Source organism: Natator depressus, chromosome 3 (assembly GCF_965152275.1).
Source record: "Natator depressus isolate rNatDep1 chromosome 3, rNatDep2.hap1, whole genome shotgun sequence".
Classification (NCBI taxonomy): domain Eukaryota; kingdom Metazoa; phylum Chordata; order Testudines; family Cheloniidae; genus Natator; species Natator depressus.
Genome location: NC_134236.1, coordinates 107,731,824 through 107,756,323, shown reverse-complemented (window position 1 = coordinate 107,756,323; position 24,500 = coordinate 107,731,824). Strand labels below are relative to the sequence as shown.

The 24,500-nt window shown below is 42.3% G+C and overlaps 1 long non-coding RNA gene across 3 annotated transcripts in view; it reads left to right on the top strand.

Moving 5' to 3' along the window:
* The window catches only part of LOC141984030 (uncharacterized), a 52,957-nt gene that overhangs the window by 4,971 nt on the left and 23,486 nt on the right, over positions 1 to 24,500 (top strand). Inside the window, exon 4 of one of the 3 annotated variants that reach the window (XR_012638618.1) lies at positions 11,597 to 11,795. The exons of the other annotated variants lie outside the window; for them this stretch is intronic. This is a non-coding gene — a long non-coding RNA (uncharacterized LOC141984030). The remainder of the gene's footprint in view (positions 1 to 11,596; positions 11,796 to 24,500) is intronic. 3 annotated transcript variants of the gene reach the window in all.

Genomic DNA, 24,500 nt, shown 5'->3' with positions numbered 1-24,500 from the left:
CACTCCTCTGATGGTTAGAAACCTTCATCTAATTTCAAGTCTAAACTTCCTGGTGGCCAGTTTATATCCATTTGTTCTTGTGTCCACATTGGTACTGAGCTTAAATAATTCCTCTCTCTCTCCGGTATTTATCCCTCTGATATATTTATAGAGAGCAATCATATCTCCCCTCAACCTTCTTTTAGTTAGGCTAAACAAGCCAAGCTCCTTGAGTCTCCTTTCATAAGACAGGTTTTCCATTCCTCGGATCATCCTAGTAGCCTTGTCTGTACCTGTTCCAGTTTGAATTCATCCTTCTTAAACATGGGAGACCAGAACTGCACACAGTATACCAGTGCCTTGTATAACGGTACTAAAACGTCCTTATCCCTACTGGAAATACCTCTCCTGATGCATCCCAAGACTGCATTAGCTTTTTGCACAGCCATATCACATTGGCAGCTCATAGTCCTATGATCAACCAATACGCCAAGGTCCTTCTCCTCCTCTGTTACTTCTAATTGATGCAGGAGTTAGCTGCTTACCACTGGGTCCTAAATTACAACTTGGTGGAGAGGGTGGACTGGGATTCCTCTACCAATCCCTTGCGGGTACCAAAAGTCTCCCCCTGGTGTGGGGAATCCAGTTGAGGAGTCCCTGAAGTCAAAAGGGTCTGGACCATGAGACCCTGATCCAAGGGGAAGCCCAGAGCCCCTTGCTTAAGAGGGCTACTCTCTGGACTCTTTATATACCCCTAAATGGACAGACACAAATGAACAACCTGGCTGGAGGGCTGAGTTGTGGAAGGAGCAGGCCCCTGCAGGGTTGGAGTGGCTGTCAGCAATGGTTGTCTAGAAAGGAGATGCCCCGGCCTGACTACTAGGTGGCTCCAGCAGTAAGTGTCTCAAGTTGGTCACCCAGAAATCAGTATTATCTTCATTGCTGTGTGTATAAGTGCAATGTGTAGTTTTATAGTTCATAAGACTATCTTAAAACAAGATACTTTTAAGATTATTATTCAGTTAACTGAAATAAATTGTTCTTGATGCCATCCAAGTAAGTTCAGCTGGATGGAACCTAGAGAATATCTATTGTTGATGAGCATAGAATGAGATGATCCATATACCCTTGTATGTGTGATTGAGTTTTTGCTCAGACAATTCCTCTCTGCGGATGTTTTCTGTTATCAGTAAAAAGAACAGGAGTACTTGTGGCACCTTAGAGACTAACAAATTTATTTGAGCATAAGCTTTCGTGAGCTACAGCTCACTTCATCGGATGTAGCTCACGAAAGCTTATGTTCAAATAAATTTGTTAGTCTCTAAGGTGCCACAAGTATTCCTTTTCTTTTTGCGAATACAGACTAACACGGCTGCTACTCTGAAATCTGATATCGGCGTAGTTAAAAGCAAACTACAATACTTAATGGCCAGCCAAGAATGGTTCTCCCTTGTGCTAGGCACCCTACACCACCTGATATGGAAGTTTCTCCTATTTTAAATGTTATGCCAATATTTAGATTTAAGGGTGGATGTGAGGAAAATATTTCAGCATCTTGATAAGTTAAAGGGTTTGGGGTTTAAGATGGAACATTGTGTTAAAAATGCTCTAATGGATCATGGCTAAATGGCAACAATATATTGCTATTGTGCTAGCAAAACAGATGTATTATACATCAGAAGGCTCCCAAAACTTCACCCATCCTTTGAGCTAAATCACATCTAAATTTTTAGTGAGGTTTGAGAGTTTGACTAACGAACCCCATATGAATGATTCTTCCACATTTTCTTTTCTTAGCTTTAATAGTTACCCTTAAGTAACTTAATGAGTAATAATACTTGAGGGTGCTTTTCAGTTGTCATCTGTGTATTTAAGTATGCTATCTCTGTGAAGTGTTGTCTGTACTAACCTGGTTCATACGGAAACTCAGCAGGCCACAGAAATGGTATAACTGTCCCTGACACTGCACTGATTTTTGGAAAACACTACATGCTGATGAGTTTCAGTTCTGCCACTTAACCTTAGTTTATCTTGATCTAGGCTAATCCCTCTCACTAAATAAAGAGCCGTTAGACACTATTGTAATAACTAAACATAAATTCTCAAAATATAAATCCAAATCTCTTCTCTGTCTGACTTCAGTACCTGGCTCTCCTGTTTCATCTCCTCTAAAATATTCATTTTCATCCTGGGGGACTACAACATCCCTTTTGGGATTTAGAATTAAGATTGCTATATGTTCATGACCTTACAAAACTTTAAAATAGTTCTTGTATACTACCTACTAATATTTAGATAATCTACTGTCTTGATACTGGCAGACTATTGCTAGATACCTTTTTCCAGTGCTCAACTTAAGTATTCACTGAATGAAGTATGGCTCTATTGACCCCTACAATATTCAGTGCAAGCTTCATAAAGTGCGCATTCCACCCTCTACACTTTGGACAGTGGACTCTGATATCTTTGGCCCAATGCATGTTTACAAGAGATGTATGAAAAATAAGGCAATGCTTGTGCAGCCCCCTGCATGTGTGCAGACTGATTTTTTTTTGAAGGCTCACAACTCAGCCAAGTGAAAAAGCAGTATTCGTGGGAACGCTCAATAGCAATTCACCTCATAAGGCCTTCCCCCTATCTTTCCTTGTGATATTTCAGCTTTTAGTCAGCCATTTTAAGAGCTAGCACTATTTAAAAGATAAGTCATAAGAATATTCTTAATTAAGAACATGTATTTCTTACATTTGAAACTCAGAACTGTTTTCCCCTCAAACTTTCCAAAACAATTTACCTGTTGACACAGATGAGGCCTAGATATTTTAGTCCAGTGGGGGAGAAGCTTTAGTCTGTGAGAAACTTAGAATGGAAATGATTGGGCAATTTTAATAGCCACTGCTTTGGGAAGTGAAGATAATATCTGTGTAAAGCCAGCAGAATCTGTAATTCACTTTGGAGCACACACTGCTATTGGTGATTTGCCACAGGTGCTACGTAATAGAATGTAGAGATATTAAGTAGCTTAGCAAAGAGTGGGTATCTCTGAAATAGCAGATTCACATTGCTTCATAAAGGCTCAATTTATCTCCAGATGTCTTAAAGAAAAAATGCCTTAAATGCAATATGATTGAAGTAACTGAACTTTTAGCATCACAGCAAGGACATGTTAGACTGGGAAACTGAGTTTCCCGAAACCCATGCATACCAAAAGGCTTTAGAAAGAGTTTGTTTTCTTTTGCACAGATCAAAATTTGCCAGTCAACAGAATTTTAAACATCTATTTCAAGGGTAAAGATTTCTTGAATACTTGGTATTGCCTACATTGCAATGGGTAGAAGTAAGATGTTCTGAGTCTAGAAAAATAACTATAGTTCAGCTTCCTGAAGTCAGGATGACACAGAATGTTGAGAACTTTATTTGATTCAATAAGTAGTTACCCTAAGGGAATCTACTGCTGAAAAGAGGGAATCTCAGACTGGGAGACAGTGCTAATCTTAATCTTTCTTTAGCTAAAACGAGAATACTATATTCTACTTAAACCTGTGGGGGAAATAGATAGTAAAGTCACTTCGTAGAAAGGTTAGAAGCAGATGCAAGAGATTGCTCAGAAAATTGTGCAAGAAAATCCTCATTGTTGATTTAAAAAACAAAAGTGTGCAGATGACAAGTCAGGGATTTTTGTAAAATGTAAGACCGTTCTCAGGCAGAAGACTGTCCCTAACCACAAAGATGTTTTCATTTTGAAAACGACAAACTGGGTTGTCAACTCATGACTTATTGCTAGCCTGACGATATTTGGTATTTTTTTCTTAAAGCCTCAGATTCCATGAGAATCTCAGTTTTCGTTTTTAAAAAAATACACTTCTAACTCATGGGTGCATGGTTGCATAAAAGCTTGAAGACATGAAGAGTGCACCCTAAAGGCTCAGAAGACAAAGCAAAAACAGATTTTTTTTTAAACAAATATGATTTTAGGGTTCCTGACTTGTGATTTTTTTTCAGTGCTTGGAGTTGGCGGTACTATGAATTTCTATCTGGGATAAACTCATATGTGCTCAGAGGAGAAACTTAATCATTTTCCCTTTGAAATACTGATTTGCTACAGGAGATGGTGTAATTTCACCCTGGATCAGAACTTCCCATAGGGGGAGCTGATACATCACTCTCTCCATATATCCCCAGATGCAGTATATGGCTCCAGTGGCCCATTGACCACTAATTCCCGAACAATGAGAGGTGCAGAGAGAGAGAGAGATCTGCCATTGAGGTCAATGACAAAACTCTGAAGTGACTTCAGTAGTGCCAGGATCTCACTCACAGTCAACACAAGTCAAGTACACCTTGAGACCCAGAAGAAGGAAATATCTTAGAACATTTTGAGGTGGGGGTGGGAACAGCAAGTACGGACTCCAGACTGTCCTTTGTTAGTGTCTTAGATTAATCACAATCAGGTTTCAGATCAGGAAACCGCACAGAAATAACCTCAGTGGCACTGATGGACAAGCGGCTTTTGGCTTTGGAAAACAAGCAAACCTGCCTGTTGATACTCAGACCTTTCTGCAGCCTTTGACATGGCTAATTGTCCAGTGCTGATATGCTGGTAATACTCAACTCTACGCTTCCACCAATACATCCTTTGTCATCACTTAGATGTCCCAACTCCTAGAAGGAATCACCAGATGTAAAAAGAGCCACTGGCTCAATTCCAGTGTAGCAAAGACTTAAGTGATCCTTGTCGGAAAATGGAAATACTTTGAGGCACTTGGCAATATGCTCTCAACATGGATCAAGGGCATCAAACCCTAGGTTGTTGTGAAGCGCTGGTGTTTTGCTAGATGCCTCACTACTCACGGCCATAAAGAAACAGCTTTGTAACCTTATAGCTCTAACTTAACTTAAATAAAATCAGACTTTTATTAGTCATTTGAATCCTTGTACAACAGGTTTTCTACATAATGTTTAACTGGTACACAGTCTAATAAATGCTGAGTAAACAATCATGAGCACCAAACACATTTGCTCTGTTTTATTTGTTCTATAGCATAAGCTGCAATCCTATTGTCGTTATTTATTCTGATCTGCCTGTCTTTCACAGAGTGCTTTTAAGGGAAATATTATAGTAGTATTCAGTTGTTTCAAAGATCAGAGAAGCTAGAATCAAATACCTGTGATCGTTCAACAAAAAAAAGCTTCTTATGTTGACTCTAACAATGTGAGACAGTTTAAGTGGTTGAATACTTAGAAATGAGTCTTTCTATTAGTATGAAAATCATTAAAGAAATCTCTCATCACCTTCCTCTAACTAATAAATGAAGTGAGGTTTTGCTCACATAATTTTCTCATTAATTCAAATTAAGGCCATTTAACAACTTCAAGCTTGATTGGGTTTTAATCTTAACAGGTGGGATTTTCAGTCAGTCATTGTCCCATAAGAAACTTCATTTAGGTGAATCCCCTATTCATCCACCCCCTCAAACTAGTCTAAGAAAATGGGTGGGGGAAATACAGGAAGAAACAGCATATTTTATGCAGGGTGTGTGTGTGTGTCAGAATGCACAGGGGACTGTTTTAGAGTGTACCAGCATGGCGCATGGGAGGCAAGAGGAAAAAGGTATTTTCTCCTTAAACAAATAATCCCTTCCCTGCTATCCTCTGAGTTTGACTCTGTATGTGGGTTATGGCTGGTGCAAAGGAGAGGGAGTTATCACTAGATGGTCTAGGGAAGGAAGGAAGGTATCAACAGGTGATAGATTGCTAAAGTGAGGTCCTTGAGATACAAATATACTCAGCCAGCCTTCTGTCAGTTTCACCTGCTCAGTTGGCTGGAAGCTCTTTCAAGTGGCTAGTCTTCAGCAAGTTTCAAAAAGTGGGCCAAGATACTGTGTGATTATAAAATTGACAGGGACACCACTATGTGGCAGAGCAAGGAATTAAACCTGGGTCTCCCCTATTCCAGGCTAGCACCCTAGCCATTATTTATACCATCTTTCCTCTGTAGGATGATCTTTAAAATCGTGAATGCCATGGAATATAGTTAGATGAGAAATCCCAACCACTCTTCTTTGCTTTGAGCACATCTATGCAGGGCATAGCACAGGTGCAGGGAGTACCAGCATTTGTGGTATTTGTGGCTTATTTAATGGATCTGGCTCTAAATTTTTCTATATTTAAGGCATCTACCTGCAAAGGCAGAAGGTGTTATACAAGTCAATAAGTTGTTCCTTGTTCCATTAGTATATAGATAACAGTGGGACTTTGGCCTCACCTTGTCTTACATTTGGTCGAATTATTTCCTGGGGTGCACCCATGAGCTATGTGCTGATTGCAATTTAAAACCCATTTAGAAGGGTTTGTCCCTGGGGTGCCACCTGGAACTGGAGTATCACTGAGCCCTCTGACACACCAACCTGGGCTCCCTCTCACTCTGTGCTGCTGTGACAAGTTGCAAAGCTCTCCAAGCTTGCACTTTCCCCAGCATTCACGCAGGTAGGGGCACACCCAGCTGCAGTCACATGCAGGCTCTCTAACCACCAGCCTCCTAGCCTAAGACCCCAGAGCAATACTGTTCTGCCCTGGTCAAATCTGGCCAGTGTATGGGTCTGCCTCTCCCTCAATGTGAAAAGGACCATGCACACTTTTGGTAACCAAGCTGAGATTTCCCCCAGACACCTTAGTCAAACTCTCACTGGTTTGGATTAAAACACAATAAGTGTATTAACTACAAAAGAAGAGATTTTAAGTGATAGCAAACAGATCAAAGCAGATTACCTTGTAAATAAACAAAACCGCAAACTGAGCTTAACATACTAGATAGGTAAGACATGAATTAACAAATTCTTACCCCGAGTGATAAACAGGCTGGCAGATTCTTAAGCCACAAGCTGCCTTGGCTTCCATCTTGGGTTTCCCAGGGTTTCATACACAGGTTAGAAATCCCTTTTAGCCTGGGACCATCACTTCCCTCCTGTTCAGTCTTTATTCCTCAGGTGTTTCCAGGTGCATTGTTGTAGGGAGAATGAGGTACCCCCACGATGTCATTTTCCCTCTTTTATATCTTCTTCCCACTTGCTGGAAGGCTCTTTTGCTGTGACCTGGGTCAAACAGTTCCTATTATGTAGTGCTATCTCTGAGAGGCTTCTATTGTACACAGTTCCTGGGGTAATCCTTGTGGTTGTGTGTGTTTCCTCAGTGAGACATTAACATTGTTTGGCCTTTTTACTGTTGTACCCGAAAGGCTGCTTGTGGGTGTTTTCAACCTCACAGCATGTTTCAGTGACACATGCATAGCCAAACTTCATAACTTCACATACAATGATAGCATGTACAATCAAATGAGCTATTAATGTCCAGCACATCAAGACTTTTTGAATGATTCCTCACAAAGCATACTTTGTACAAAACATATCCTAATTACATGACAGTAGCAAATATTGGGGTGCCAGGGTGTCACACTCATAAGTAATACAACTTACAATATCTGAATGTATTGTTTCAGAGTAACAGCCGTGTTAGTCTGTATTCGCAAAAAGAAAAGGAGTACTTGTGGCACCTTAGAGACTAACCAATTTATTTGAGCATAAGCTTTCGTGAGCTACAGCTCACTTCATTGGATGCATCCTTTTCTTTTTGTGAATGTATTGTATTTATACTCACAGTACATTTAAACACAAAGTTAATATAGAAGTGTTTTTTGGATATTAACATAAGTAGGGCATTGACAGGAGGAGCTAACTGGTAGTACGGCCTAGTGGTTAGGTACCTGGCTCACAACTCTCCCCAGTGTCTAGCTCTATCAAAAAGAACAGGCGTACTTGTGGCACCTTAGAGGCTAACAAATTTATTAGAGCATAAGCTTTCATGGGCAACAGCCCACTTCATTGGATGCATAGAATGGAATATATAGTAAGAAAATATATACATACATACAGAAAAGGTGGAAGTTGCCATACAAACTGTAAGAGGCTAATTAATTAAGATGAGCTATTATCAGCAGGAGAAAAAAACTTTTTAGTGATAATCAAGATGGCCCATTTAGACAGTTGACAAGGTGTGAGGATACTTAACATGGGGAAATAGATTCAATATGTGTAATGACCCAGCCACTCCCAGTCTCTATTCAAACCCAAGTTAATGGTATCTAGTTTGCATATTAATTCAAGCTCAGCAGTTTCTCATTGGACTCTGTTTCTGAAGCTTTTCTGTTGCAAAATTGCCACCCTTAAGTCTTTTACTGAGTGGCCAAAGAGGTTGAAGTGTTCTCCTTCCTGTTTTTGAATGTTATGATTCCTGATGTCAGATTTATGTCCATTTATTCTTTTGCGTAGAGACTGCCCGGTTTGGCCAGTGTACATGGCAGAGTGGCATTGCTGGCACTTGATAGCGTATATCACACTGGTAGATGTGCAGGTGAACGAGCCCCTGATGGCATGGCTAAAGTGATTAGTCCTATGATGGTGTCACTTGAATAAATATGTGGACAGAGTTGGCATCGGGCTTTGTTGCAAGGATAGGTTCCTGGGTTAGTGTTTTTGTTGTGTGGTGTGTGGTCGCTGGAGAGTATTTGCTTCAGGTTCAGGGGCTGTCTGTAAGTGAGGACTGGCCTGTCTCCCAAGATCTGTGCGAGTGATGGATCATTTTTCAGGATAGGTTGTAGATCTTTGATGATGCGCTGGAGAGGTTTTAGTTGGGGGCTGAAGGTAAAAGCTAGTGGTGTTCTGTTATTTTCTTTGTTGGGCCTGTCCTGTAGTAGGTGACTTCTGGGTACTCTTCTGGCTCTGTCAATCTATTTTTTTTTTCACTTCAGCAGGTGGGTATTGTAGTTTTAAGAATGCTTGATAGAGATCTTGTAGGTGTTTGTCTCTGTCTGAGGGATTGGAGCAAATGCAGTTGTATTTTAGAGCTTGACTGTAGACAATGGATCATGTGGTGTGTCCCGGATGCAAGCTGGAGGCATGTAGGTAAGTATAGTTGTCAGTAGGTTTCCGGTATAGGGTGGTGGTTATGTGACCATTGCTTATTAGCACCGTAGTGTCCAGGAAATGGACCACTTGTGTGGATTGGTCTAGGCTGAGGTTGATGGTGGGATGGAAATTGTTGAATCATGGTGGAATTCCTCAAGGGCTTCTTTTCCATGGGTTCAGATGATGAAGATGTCATCAATGTAGCGCAAGTATAGTAGGGGCGTTAGGGGATGAGAGGTAAGGAAGCGTTGTTCTAAGTCCGCCATAAAAATGTTAGCATACTGTGGGGCCATGCAGTCATGCCATCTGTGGTCTTCTTTTCTGATGGAGGGTTGACTCAGCCTTTTGGCCAGGTTACCAATTGAGTCCACCCCCCATTCTGGGGCTGTGGGGAGAGGTGTCTGGGGGTAATAGAGTCCAACAAAATATATACAAGCCTAATGTCCCCCACAAGGGAAAGGGTCTTCAGCCCAGGTCCAAGCCTTTGTGTGCTGTGAGCCTTTTCCTCAGGTCTTACAATGTCTCAATCCCCCTTAGCTTCAGTGGTGAAGGTGTTTGTGCCCTCTTTGTGGGAAGGGTGTTGGGAGGGAAGTCCAGGCTCCAGCCCAGAGGCCTACAAGAGGCAGCAATATCAAACACTTAGGTGTGTTTCCTAGCTGCCTCTCTGGGCTACTTCCTAATTCAGCAAAAAGTAAAGGAGTACTAGTGGCACCTTAGAGACTAACCAATTTATTTCAGCATAAGCTTTCGTGAGCTACATCCGATGAAGTGAGCTGTAGCTCACGAAAGCTTATGCTCAAATAAATTGGTTAGTCTCTAAGGTGCCACAAGTACTCCTTTTCTTTTTGTGAATACAGACTAACATGGCTGTTACTCTGATTCCTAATTCAGGGCACAGTCAAACAGCATCACAAATGGTCCCCAGACAATGGAGTTCCTCAGAGCTTAGTAAAGTCCTAAGGGATTTTTCTAAGGGAGCTGCTGCTTGCAGACCTCTCCCCTGCAGCTAGGACTCCAGCAGGCCCCTTACTGAGGAACTCCCAATATAGGTCAGTCCTCTCACCCCCTCTGCCCTTTTCTGAGCTGTCTGACTCTCTTTTAAGCTCCTCCAGCTGGAGCAGGCTCTGCAGGTGCAGCAGGGCATCGTCACCTGGGTCCAGAACTGCTCCTTAACCCCTTGTGTCCAGTGCAGGGTTTATAAATTCCATCACAGGCATACTGATGAAAAAAGTGTGACCCTCAAGACTATATAAAGGGAATAGGAAGTATGGAGTTAGTGGTGAATGTATATACAGTACTGCTATTAGGATGCTACTCAAAATGTAATCAGCTATTTATTTAACATTTGCGAGAAATTCTTACTCTCTCTGCATAAAGATTTTCGGTATTTTTTTCTTTCTCTCCCTCTATAGATAGAGACAAAAGAATTGATAGAAATGTGGGGAGGGGAAAAGACACCAAAAATAGAAATGTGGGGAGGGGAAAAGACACCACCAGGGAAACAAGTTCTCTCTCCCAGGAACCCAGACAGTCACTGTGGTGCTTCCTGACAGAGTCAAGCAGCAGGAGCCAGCTAATGAGGCAAGTCATCCGTTATCATTGCAGTGCTTAGCCTGATTTAGTTATCTGAATCAAAATGACAGATTCAGGAGAAAGGCTCCTGGGAACTTGACTGAAAATGTTATGTTGATGTAACCATGCATTGATCAGTCTAATGGAGTGCCTCTTGGTTTCCATGCCAACAATGAAAAGAAACAAAAAACTGGGGTTAAGGGGCATGCTTTAGGAAAACTGATATTGGGCAAGATATTTTCTTTATAAACAGGTTTAGTTAAACATTGAAACAAGCTTCATGCCCTGAACAACTCAGGGCTCTTCAACATACAGGAGGTTTTATAATGGAATTTCAGCTTGTCAGGAACAATTTTCCTCTTTCCCTTTAGGATTACTTATAACTTTAGCTTCTGCAGCTACAGCCTGTCACTGGTTGCTTATTAACTTTATTCCAATGTGAAAAGGAAGAAACAGTTTAACTGTTTCAGTGCCACTTACCATTTCAAAAAGTCAGGAATAGTTCTGCTTTTATAGTCAATTCAACACATTACACATGATGTTAAAATACTTGATTAAAAAGAAAAATGTACACTAATGGGAAGGAATGCAAGCAACTAACAAGTAGTTTTGTCTGGGAGCTCCATGGTAGGGCTAGGTTGTTTTAGTGTGGGAAAAAAAAAGTGTAAACAAGGTTTTTTTGCTACGATACTTATACAGTAGATTTTGGTAAGGAAAGCTTAAAAACGAAACAAAACCATACATAGAGAATAAACAATTCACTGTATAAACGTTGTTCATGGTTTGATGTAAGAGCAAGGAAATGGACTGTGAATTGATTTTAATATGCATATGAATCTAACATATACCAGTATTCACTTCAAGTCACAAAGGACAAACACCTCAGTACTGTCAGTGAATATCTATTCAAATATGGCTGATATCCATAATCACTTAGTGTAGGGTACAAGATTGACAAATCTTCCCTCTGAACCACTTTTACTGGTTTGTGGAATTGAAATTTACGAGGTTTCTAGCAAATGCAGTTTAATGCATACATGGTTGTTTTTGCCCTTTCACACAACTTATGCTGTATCTTCACCTTTAAGTGATCAGAACAAGAGCTCTGGGATGAATTGAAAATCTTTACATTCAGTGTGAACTGAGGAAGACGCTTATGCCCATTCTGCATTCTCCTTGAAGCTCTGAGGCTCACCAAAGTTGAGCCCTGTATCTCCATGCTTTAAAAGGGCCAGTTTTACAAAGCTGAAAACAATTGAGCCAAATCAGCTGTGAACAACTAAATCGGTAAGTGAGAATCATAATTAGAAATTGCTTAACACTTTAGTAGATGCCCCAAAAGCCACAATCAAGGAATTGTTTTGGTTTTAAAAAAATGAAGGCAGCTATAAAATAATACATTGAAGAAAGAGGAATTTGATAGCTTTGATTTGTATTCATTACTAGGAAGTGTAGTGGCAAAGAGTCCTGTGGCACCTTGTAGACTAAAAGACTTATTGGAGCATAAGCTTCCGTGGGTGAATACCCACTTTGTTGGTTGCATCCGACGAAGTGGGTATTCACCCATGAAAGCGTATGCTCCAATACATCTGTTAGTCTATAAGGTGCCACAGAACTCTTTGTCGCTTTTACAGATCCAGACTAACATGGCTACCTCTCTGATAGGAAGTATAGAAAATTGATAAGGCAACCAAAGAGACACAAGGTGAAATCTATGCCCAGCAGAGTTAAGGACACTAACAAGATTTAAAAAAACAAAACAAAAACAAACAAACAAAAAAACCCTACACTAGGAACAAAAAGAATTCTGACAATGGTATTGGTCTCTTACTAGATGGAAATGGTAGAATTATCAATAATAATGTAGAAAAGGCAGACATGTTCAATAAATATTTTGGTTCTAGATTTGGGAAAAATACATAGTCATATAATGTGGTGATGATGATGATCTTTCCATTCCATTAGTATCTCAGGAGAATTTTAAACAGCAGCTACTTAATTGGACATTTTAAAATTAGTAGGTCCAGATAACTTGCCTCCAAGAGTTTTAAAAGAGCTGGCTGAGGAGCTTGTTGGACCACTAATATTGTAAGTTTTAGTGCACTGGGGAAATTCCAGAAGTCTGGAAGAAAGCTAATGGGGTGCCAATATTTAAAAAGGGTAAAGAGGATGACCTGGGTAACTATAGGCCTGCCAGTTGGACATTGATCCTGGGCAAGATAATGGGGTGGCTGACATGGGATGCAATTAATAAAGAATTAAAGGAGGGTAATAAAATTAATGCCAATCATCATGGATTTATGGAAAATAGATTGTGTCAATCTAACTTGTAATCTCACCAAAAAAGAGAGAGATTTTTTGATAAATAGAGTAGTATTGATGGAATATACTTAGACTTCTGTAAGTGTTTGATTTGTTACTGCATGACATTTTGATTAAACATTTAGAATGATATAAAATTAACATGGTACATGTTAAGTGGATTAAAAGATGGCTAACTGATAGGTCTTAAAATGTAACTATAAACAGGGAAACATCATCAAATGGTTGTATTGCTAATAAGGACCTGCAGGGATCAGTTCTTGGCCTTGTGCTATTTAATATTTTATCAATGATCTGGAAGAAAAAATAAAGTTTGCTGATGACATAAAATTGGAGTAGTGAATAATGAAGAGGACAGATCACTGATACAGAGCAATGTGGATCACTTGGAAAGCTGGGCACGAACATTATGTGTTCTATACATTTATATTTAGCCATATTAAATCTAGGAACAAATAATGTAGGTCGTACTTACAGTAGAGGACACTATCCTGGGACTCAGTAACTCTGAAAAAGATTTGGGCGTGGTGATAGATAATCAGCTGACCACGAGCTCTCAATGTAATGCTGTGGCCAAACAGGCTGATGCAATCTTTGGATGCATAAACAGGGGAATCTAGAGTAGCAGCAAGGAGGTTAGTTTACCTCTGTATTTGGCTGGTGAGACCACAGCTGGAATATTGTGTCCCCAGTTTGAGAAGGATGTTGATAAATTGGAGAGGGTTTAGAGGAGAGCCACAAGACTGACTAAAGGATTGGTAAAACATGCCTTATTGTGATAGTCATAAAGAGCTTCATATATTCATCTGAGTCATCTATCTGCCGCCCTGACCGGGAAAACAGAGAAGTCTGCTGCTTGCCAGGGGCTAAGATTCACAATGTGACGGAGAGTCTGCCGAGACTCATCAAGCCCTCAGACCACTACCCCTTCCTGCTTTTCCACGTGGGCACCAATGATACTGCCAAGAATGACCTTGAGTGGATCACTGCAGACTACGTGGCTCTGGGAAGGAGGATAAAGGAGTATGAGGCGCAAGTGATGTTCTCGTCCATCATCCCCGTGGAAGGAAAAGGCCGGGATAGGGAACGACGAATCATGGAAGTCAATGAATGGCTACGCAGATGGTGTCGGAGAGAAGGCTTTGGATTCTTCGACCATGGGATGGTGTTCCAAGAAGGAGGAGTGCTAGGCAGAGACAGGCTCCACTTAACGAAGAGAGGGAAGAGCATCTTCGCGAGCAGCTGGCTAACCTAGTGAGGAGGGCTTTAAACCAGGTTCACCGGGGGAAGGAGACCAAAGCCCTGAGGTAAGTGGGGAAGCGGGATACCGGGAGGAAGCACGAGCAGGAGCGTGTGAGAGGGGAGGGCTCCTGCCTCATACTGAGAAAGAGGGGCGATCAGCGGGTTATCTCAAGTGCCTATATACAAATGCACAAAGCCTGGGAAACAAGCAGAGCGAACTGGAGGTCCTGGCAAAGTCAGGGAATTATGATGTGATTGGAATAACAGAGACTTGGTGGGATAACTCGCATGACTGGAGTACTGTCATGGATGGGTATAAACTGTTCAGGAAGGACAGGGAGGCCAGAAAAGGTGGGGAAGTTGCACTGTATGTAAGGGAGCAGTATGACTGCTCAGAGCTCAAGTATGAAACTGCAGAAAAACCTGAGAGTCTCTGGATTAAGTTTAGAAGCGTGAGCAACAAGGGTGATGTCATGGTGGGAGTCTGCTATTGACCACCGGACCAGGGGGATGAGGTGGATGAGGCTTTCTTCCGGCAACTCGCAGAAGCTACTAGATCGCATGCCCTGGTTCTCATGGGCGACTTCAATCATCCTGATATCTGCTGGGAGAGCAATACAGCGGTGCACAGACAATCCAGGAAGTTTTTGTAAAGTGTAGGGGGACAATTTCCTGGTGCAAGTGCTGGAGGAACCAATTAGGGGCGGAGCTCTTCTTGACCTGCTGCTCACAAACCGGGAAGAATTAGTAGGGGAAGCAAAAGTGGATGGGAACCTGGGAGGCAGTGACCATGAGATGGTCGAGTTCAGGATCCTGACACAAGGAAGAAAGGAAAGCAGCAGAATACGGACCCTGGACTTCAGAAAAGCAGACTTTGACTCCCTCAGGGAACTGATGGGCAAGATCCCCTGGGAGAATAACGTGAGGGGGAAAGGAGTCCAGGAGAGCTGGCTGTATTTTAAAGAATCCTTATTGAGGTTACAGGGACAAACCATCCCGATGTGTAGGAAGAATAGTAAATATGGCAGGTGACCAGCTTGGCTTAACAGTGAAATCCTTGCTGATCTTAAACACAAAAAAGAGGCTTACAAGAAGTGGAAGATTGGACAAATGACCAGGGATGAGTATATAAATATTGCTCGGGCATGTAGGAATGAAATCAGGAAGGCTAAATCACACCTGGAGTTGCAGCTAGCGAGGGATGTTAAGAGTAACAAGAAGGGTTTCTTCAGGTATGTTGGAATAAGAAGAAAGCCAAGGAAAGTGTGGGCCCCTTACTGAATGAGGGAGGCAACCTAGTGACAGAGGATGTAGAAAAAGCTAATGTACTCAATGCTTTTTTTGCTCTGTCTTCACGAACAAGGTCAGCTCCCAGACTACTGCGCTGGGCAGCACAGCATGGGGAGGAGGTGGCCAGCCCTCTGTGAAGGAAGAAGGGTTCAGGACTATTTAGAAAAACTGGACATGCACAAGTCCATGGGGCCGGATGCATTGCATCCAAGAGTGCTAAAGGAATTGGCGGATGTGATTGCAGAGCCATTGGCCTTATCTTTGAAAACTCATGGCGATCGGGGGAAGTCCCAGAAGACTGGAAAAAGGCTAATGTAGTGCCAGTCTTTAAAAAAGGGAAGAAGGAGGATCCTGGGAACTACAGGCCGGTCAGCCTCACCTCAGTCCCCGGAAAAATCATGGAGCAGGTCCTCAAGGAATCAATTCTGAAGCACTTACATGAGAGGAAAGTGATCAGGAACAGTCAGCATGGATTCACCAAGGGAAAGTCATGCCTGACTAATTTAATTGCCTTCTATGATGAGATAACTGGTTCTGTGGATGAAGGGAAAGCAGTGGACGTGTTATTCCTCGACTTTAGCAAAGCTTTTGACACAGTCTCCCACAGTATTCTTGTCAGCAAATTAAAGTAGTATGGGCTGGATGGATGCACTACAAGGTGGGTAGAAAGTTGGCTAGATTGTCTGGCTCAGTGGGTAGTGATCAATGGCTCCATGTCTAGTTGGCAGCCGGTATCTAGCAGAGTGCCCCAAGGGTCGGTCCTGGGGCCAGTTTTGTTCAATATCTTCATTAATGATCTGGAGGATGGTGTGGATTGCACTCTCAGCAAATTTGCGGATGACACTAAACTGGGAGGAGTGGTAGATACGCTGGAGGGTAGGGATAGGATACAGAGGGACCTAGACAAATTGGAGGATTGGGCCAAAAGAAATCTGATGAGGTTCAACAAGGACAAGTGCAGAGTCCTGCACTTAGGACAGAAGAATCCAATGCACCGCTACAGACTAGGGACCGAATGGCTAGGCAGCAGTTCTGCAGAGAAGGACCTAGGGGTGACAGTGGACGAGAAGCTGGATATGAGTCAACAGTGTGCCCTTGTTGCCAAGAAGGCCAATGGCATTTTGGGCTGTATAAGTAGGGGCATTGCCAGCAGATCGAGGGACATGATCGTTCCCCTCTATTCGACACTGGTGAGGCCTCATCTGGAGTACTGTGTCCAGTTTTGGGCCCCACACTACAAGAAGAATGTGGAGAAATTGGAGAGAGTCCAGCGAAGGGCAACAAAAATGATTAGGGGTCTGGAACACATGACTTATGAGGAGAGGCTGAGGGAACTGGGATTGTTTAGTCTGCAGAAGAGAAGAATGAGGGGGGATTTGATAGCTGCTTTTAACTACCTGAAAGGTGGATCCAAAGAGGATGGATCTAGACTATTCTCAGTGATAGCAGATGACAGGACAAGGAGTAATGGTCTCAAGTTGCAGTGGGGGAGATTTAGGTTGGATATTAGGAAAAACTTTTTCACTAGGAGGGTGGTGAAACACTGGAATGCGTTACCTAGGGAGGTGGTGGAATCCCCTTCCTTAGAAGTTTTTAAGGTCAGGCTTGACAAAGCCCTGTCTGGGATGATTTAGTTGGGATTGGTCCTGCTCTGAGCAGGGGGTTGGACTAGATGGCCTCCAGAGGTCCCTTCCAACTCTGTTATTCTATGATTCTATGATTCAGCTTAACAAAGAGAAGGTTAAAGGCTGATTTGACCACAGTTTATAAGTATCTATATGGGGAACATATTTTTGATAACGGGCTCTTCCATCCCGCTGGGAAAGATGTAACGTGATCCAATAGTTGGAAGTTGAAAGTAGACAAATTCAGCCTGGATATAAAGTGTACATTTTTTACTGTCAGGGTAATTAACCATTGAAACATGTAGATTCTCCATGGCAATTTTAAAATCAAGATCGGATGTTTTCCTACTATATATACTCTTGGGGAAGTTCTATAGCTTGTGTTCTACAGGAGGTCAGACTAGGTGATCACAGTAATCCTTTCTGACCTTTGAATCTATGAATCCTGTCCCTGTCCACCCATTCCTGCCTCTTTCTCCAGCTCCTCCCAACCTGAGAACAATTTTGATTAAACCAGCTGCTCACTATTCTGCTCTGTTCACAGTAAACCTCTCCATAACATAAAGCATATTATAACAGAGACAGCTTGTAGCAAGCAACATGTTAGTAAATCTTTATTACACCTGTGTAAAAAGGTTTGGACAAGAAATGTCAGTGGCAGGGTATTCACCATAAGCAATTGAATTGGTACATTTCCTCGAACTATCCAAACAAGCGTAAAGTGGTGTGACACTCCCCGGGGTACCCAGGATTGTGAGGTATCTTGCTATCCTGAGCCCTTCATGTGAGGAAGCCTTGTCTGTGCCTCCTGTGAGTCAGCTCACTGACTCCACCTGCGTCTACCAATCAAAGCACTACTTCCAGGCCTCCACAGCCCTAATTCTCTCCACAGGTTAGTGATAGGCACGCACCAAATTCTGAGTCCTCTATGTGAACCTCTGGAGTGCCCAGCCCCTGTTCCACTGAACACTCACAGAACTTTCCCACTCGCTTCTCCCAAAGTACCAGTACACACCAGCTTGTTTTAACTCAGGATCAACAGACCACATAACATGCAGCACACAGACAGATTTTGAGTGACAACAAGAATAAGACTATTGGGAAAAAATGGTTACATATAAAACAAAAGCATAACCCATTTTCTAGAGCCTAAACTTAATTATAAGACATTATCCAGTCTCCTACAAGATAGCTTACCTCAAGTCCCTTTTCCCAGTTTTATTCAAGCAGGAGGGCTGACACCTTTCTTTCATAAGATCAGGCCTGCTGGCAGCTTGTCTTCTCAGACTGAAGGATGAAAATTTGCCTCTCTCCACTTTATGCTATTACAGAGTATGGTCCCTCACCCTCTGGAGGTCCCCTCATCTTGGAATTCCCTTGTCTTTGTAAGTCCTCAGGGCCTGTACCTGGCAGGAAACATAGCCTGTCATCAAATACGTCCCATGTTTTTTATCCTGGTTGAGTTGGCCTGGAGACATATACATACACAGTGGTCTGCCAGACAGGTAGGTGTTTACTACCCCCTTCCTGCCTAAAATCTGTTCATCACCTTCTTGTGACCTGTCTTAACTTATATACATTAAGAATGTAATTTTCAGGTTACATGCATAACTCCTTTCACATTATCTGCCCATACATCTCACAGTCGTTGTGATGACCAGTGTAACATAGGCTTTCAGTAGAGCCCTTACATGACCACCTTTTGTAAACCCAGGACATCCCTCTAACCCAGTTGGCACCAAGAGGTTTCTGTTTTACACCTTCTCCCCATTTTTCTTGGCACATGTGCACAGTAATCCTTCCAGACTGCAAAGTTATGCAAGTGAAGAAGTGAACATGCTCTGAAATACCAAAGTCTTAGTGGGTGCCATTCACTATCTTGAGTAAAAATTGACTAATTGAAATGATATTGACCTGCATCACAGCAATAGTTTGATCTCTAGCTCTGTAGAAAAACAAAACAAAACACACCTAGAAACTTTTTTGAAAAATGGCTATTCTTTCAGGTATTTTTTCATATATATCTGGGACACACAAATATCAGGGGGTGGAGTATCTATTCACTTTTAAGAGTTTGAGTTAAAATCCACACAAAGTTAGAAAAGCAGGAGCATCTGTCTTTACTCCCATGTGGTGGGCAACCTATGGCCCGTCCGGGTACTCTGATTGTGGGCCGTGAGACATTTTGCTGATATTGACCATCCGCAGGAATGGCCCCCCACAGATCCAAATGGCCATGGTTCATCATTCCCGGGAAATGGGAGCTGCCAGAAGCGGCGGGCCGCAGGGATGTGCTGGCTGCCTCTTCCCGCAGCTCCCATTGGCCAGGAACGGTGAACCAGGGCCACTGACAGCTGCGGGGCTGGGCGGGCCACACCTGTGGACGGTCAATGTCAGCAAAATGTCTCGCAGCCCGCAATCAGATTACCCTGATGGGCTGCATGTGGCCCGTGGGCTGCAGGTTGCCCACCACTGCTCTACCCCCACCCCCTCCCAGGAGCCTCAGACCTCAACGAAGCCCCCACCCCATCCCCACTGAAGGGACCATGCCTCCTTTCTCCCTGCTCATCTCCCCTCCCTGCTGACTTGAGACTTCCTGGGGGGATGCTTTAGCCAGAACATGGGTAATGGCTACTCCTATGAGTCATCAAAGCATGCAAGAGCTTGTGACTAGCTCATGTGACCCTGAACTCTATCTTGTGCCTATAATTTTCCACAAACTAAGACTGAGAGCATCCCCTCCACACGGGTGAAGGTATAGAGGACCCTGGAAGCATCTCCATTTTGCCTCTTTCCTGCTCTGATCTCTGGAGTATAGACTTACACTAAAAGGAGCATTCCAAAGGACTGAGGACCTTCCAACATTTTGGAAGTTACCATAGCATTTACAAGCCAGCAGTATATAACATCACTGCTAGAAACCTGATCCAAAAACTTTGCAATCATTTTATGTATGAGACTTCTTTGACCATTTTAACTCTCTCCTTCTTTTCTCTTATAAATAAACCTTTAGATATTAGATACCAAAGGATTGGCAACAGAATGATTATTGGGTAAATTCAGAGTTATATATTGACCTGGCTATGTGGCTGATCATTTAGGATTAGAAGGACCCTTTGGTTGATGAATTTGGTTTAAAGAACCACTCATCGTAAAGTCTAGTGTCTGGGTGGTGAAATGAGTGCTGGAGTGCCTAAGGAGACTGTTAGCCAGTGTGATGAGATAGAAGTTTACTTTTTTACTGGCTTGGTATATCTAATAATAGAATAACCACTAGTTTGGGGTGAGTCTGCCCTATTTCTCAGAAGTTTGTCCTGAATCTGATATTCTCAGCTGTGACCTACTGAGGCCCAGTGACAATCACATACATAGTTCGAGCTCCAGCTCTGTGAAAAAAAATCCACACCTAGAAACTTTTGCAAAATGGCTATTTTTGGGGTGGGGCTTATATCTCTGCAATTCCAGTCAAATGACCCCAAATTGGGATCACTAACCCTACCCTGCACTCTCCTGAGAGTCACCAAATTTCAAAAGAATCCAATTAAGCATGGAAGTGAACCTTTAACAGAACTCGTAATGCAATCTTAACTGTAGTGGGATTGCCAAATCAGTATAATACAAACCATCACAACAGTCCATCCATGAGCTGGAGCTAAGCAAATGTAAAGAAATCTAAGCTAGTGTAATTTTGCATGCTGAGGAACTGGAAGAAGATGCAAGAAGGTAAAAGTTACAAGTGTGGTAAACTTTGTCACAGACATTCTTATTGTTCTCCTGTTGCTTTTCCTGCTATACGCCTCTTTCTAAGCTATCCCCGCTTAGAATCCCTTCGATTGTTAAGGGAAAATTCTGATCTCAGGAGCACCAGTGCAATGACTCCACTGTAATCAATCGATTTAGACTAGTGTGCTTTAAGTCAGAATCTACACCTTAAAATCAGCTCTGATTTTGGCCCAAATTATTCTTACCTCCCTGTGGGAGGGCACATTGGAGATATCTCTTTACTGTGTTTTAGTTAGGAATATAATACCTGTGCTATGCCTCCTGTGGCTTATACCATAGAAACAGAATTGGAATAAACAGAGTTAGTGAGCTATCAAATGTGAGAATTTCTGCTCCCAACCAACCCCTGAAGGAAGATGAGAGCCTAGAGTGCATCATATCGTTAATCAATATCCTCTTTCATGTATCTTGGAAGTACATAGCCATCTATTCTCATCACCTCAGTGCAAAAAAAGTCATTGCACTGCCTATATTCCTTTTCTAAAGATATTTCAGCTTCTGTATTACAGTGCTATCTTATTGTACATTACTTCTCTCTCTTGCTGACTCAGCAGTTTATTCAACATTCTAACCACTTGTAGTTTAAAAAAAGTCTTACCTATATTGCTTCATACATGCTAGTCAAATTCAATACCGGAACTCTTCTTTCTTATTAAGCACTGCTATATATCAAAAAGTGGCTTGAAATCACTCTGTTCCTTTCCTTCCAGGAATTTCCAAGTAATATAGATTCATTATAAATATTTATATAAAAAATGCACTAGATTAATGACAGCTGAAAAGTATGAGCATTTCTTCTTGTCCCTCAGTATTGGAAATTGCAAAGACAATGTATTGTGTGTGTTGCATAGTCTGCTGGATTCTCTGCAGGAATTCAGAGGCTACAAAATTCCTCTCTGAAGGCCCTACAGAGAAAATATACTTTCTCCTCTTTATTAAGACTACATTATGGCACAAGTGAAGTTAAAGAATATCTGGTGCAGCAATATATAAAGTAGATTTTCAAAATCCTGCTTGCAGCATAGAAGAGCAAGAGAGCAGAACTGAGGCTCAGACAGTAAGTAGAAGGGGGAAAGATCTGTTGATATGGAGAAATGAAGAAAAGGATGGTGCATTAAGAATGGTGTTGGGGCAGAAAAGGGAATGAGAAGCCCTCACCACATTTGGATCAGACCTCATCATTTTGGGGGATTTTCTAAACAGTTTCAAAACATTCCAGGTTCCATCATCTCCACTACTCCAATCCCAAGTGAGCTATCAGCTATTCTCTCTAAAAGGCTTTCCTCATCTACTACAATCTTTTATGTTGTGGATATAATTGATCTGAGCCAAGGATTTGCCAGTTTAGAGTAGTAGAAGCTGCCTACTATAAATCTATTTGTTTTCACTGAAGTGGTAAAGAATTTTGACATTTTACTTTCCTGGCCACAAGAAAGTATCAAAGACAATTGCTGGGCTATTACCCTTTTGCTTCTTTTGTGAATATTGAGATGAAAAATTAATACAGTTGAGCTTATGAGTCCATAACATTTCACTTGTCCCTAGGTAGACTGACCGCCTTCTTGCTGTTCAGTCAGATTCTTCTTATATTTCAAAGTAGACCTTATTTATCTTTGTTTTCCTTGGCATTTTTACATTTAATTTACAATAGTCACTTATAGTTGTCATCTTCTAGCTTTTGTCCCCTCTATATGGGGTCGGCTTTTCAAATCATTTTTCTCCATTGCTGTCTGTCTTCATACAGTTCCTTGGAACCTCCACAGCTAATCAAATCATCTTGTATGACAACCATCCATCTAGTGTTGCGTCTTCCAACCCTTCTCTCACCCTCCACTTCTAAGCATTCACTATAGTACTATTTGTTAAATGAAGTACAGTTTTAGTTTTAAAAGTGACTGTTAAAACAGCATTTTAGGATTCCATGTGTATCTGTCACAAATTGAAAACTCCTCCTAGGCTCTGAAAGTCAAGCTTGGTTCTTTCCTTCTCATGAATCAATACAATAATAAAGATACAAGTCAAAAACTCACTCCACTTACACCACTGCAACATCGTTGTTTTCAAATTAAGCAGTCACATTGACACGTGTGGCAAGTGAGGGAAGGAATTAATTCTGCAGAATCTTTATTTGTGTTGAGGCATGACAAGGAAAGAACTTACCTGCAATGCCTGGTGGCTGAGGCAGGGTAGGTGGCAGTTCACAGCAGTAGTCAAGAATGCAGAGGTGGTCAGATAGCAGAGGCAGTCCAGGGCAATGGTTGGAGTTCTTGCAGGGCTCAGTAGCTGGAAGATCCAATCCAAGGGGCTGGATCAGTGGGTTGGAGAGGTGAGGTCAGGTGAGGTGGTAAGAGAGGGCCAGGTGAGTCAGCAGTGCAATGATGTAGGGCCAAGCCAGGCATCAAAAGGCAAGAAATAGTCTGTTGCTCAGATTGCTTCCTCTTCCTTTTGGGGTCTTTATGTAGTCCAGGTACCTAATGAGAGTACTGCCCCTCCCTCCAATCAGGGAGCTGGGGTGTGGCTGCTGTGGGTCTTTAGGCCTTTAGCACTAAGGTGATTGGTTAGGGGTGGTGGATCAGTGCATCACCATGTCACAGCAGCTGAAGATGCCTCCCAAGGACATAGCAGGCTTGGGTTCGATACCAGGTTTCTGACATTACCCCTCCTCTCTCAGGGCACCGAAGGACTGAGCTTGTCCAGTTGAGCTCTGTGGAAGGCTCTTGGCTTTTTGGGAGTGTGCACATAAGGGGCTGGTTCTTGCAGCCCATATCCTTCCCAGTTGACAAGGTACCATCTCTTCCCTCTCTGTATATGGAAGTCTTGAATTTTGTGGACAAGGAACTTTTCTTGGTCTTGGACTGGCAGAGGGGAAGGTTGTTTACATTTGAGACAGGGGTTGTCAGGGAAGGGTTTAAGAACAGAGACATGGAATACAGGATGCACCTTAAGGTAACAGAGAAGTTGAAGTACAAAGGTTTATGAGTTGATTTGCCTGCAGATCTGGTAAGGTCTTAGGTACTGGTAATCCAGTTTACATTCAAGTCTGCCTGTCGTGAGGTGCTTGGCCATACCTTTTGTCCTACTGCAAATGTAGGGCCGTCCTGTCGGTGATGGCCAGCATCTTGGCTGCAAATAGGTATTGTTTCAACTCTTCCTATGTTTGTTGGATTTAATGAACCAGGTCTGAGGCTGCAGGAACTGTGGGTTCTGTGGGCACTGTAGGGTGAAAAAAGGGGTAGAAGCCATCATTTTGTAAAAAAAAAACTGGCTCATCTTGGTTGAGGCATGGTCTATGTTGTTATATGGGAATTCTGAGTATGGAATCAGTGAAACCTAGTCATTTGGGTGGTATTTTGTGTAGCATAGCAGGTGCTGTTCCAATAATTGGTTCACTCTTTCTGACTGGCTGTTGATTTATGGATGGTGGGGAGTCGATACATTGAGAAGCATATCTAGGAGGTGGAAAACCTGTTTTCAAAACCAAGACACAAACTGGGAACCATGATCTGAGGTGAGATGGTCTGGGATGCCACGGAGATGGAACATGTGTGACGAGGAGGTGAGTGTTCCCTGTGCACTTCTTCCCACAACCGAGGACACCAAAGTGCCATCTTTGTCAGTTGATCACCAATTGTCAGTGTGGTGTGACATCTCAGATTCTGAGAATTCAACAATGAAGTCCATTGTAATGATAGCCCTGGTCCCTATGGGGTCTCAGTGGGTATTAACGTCC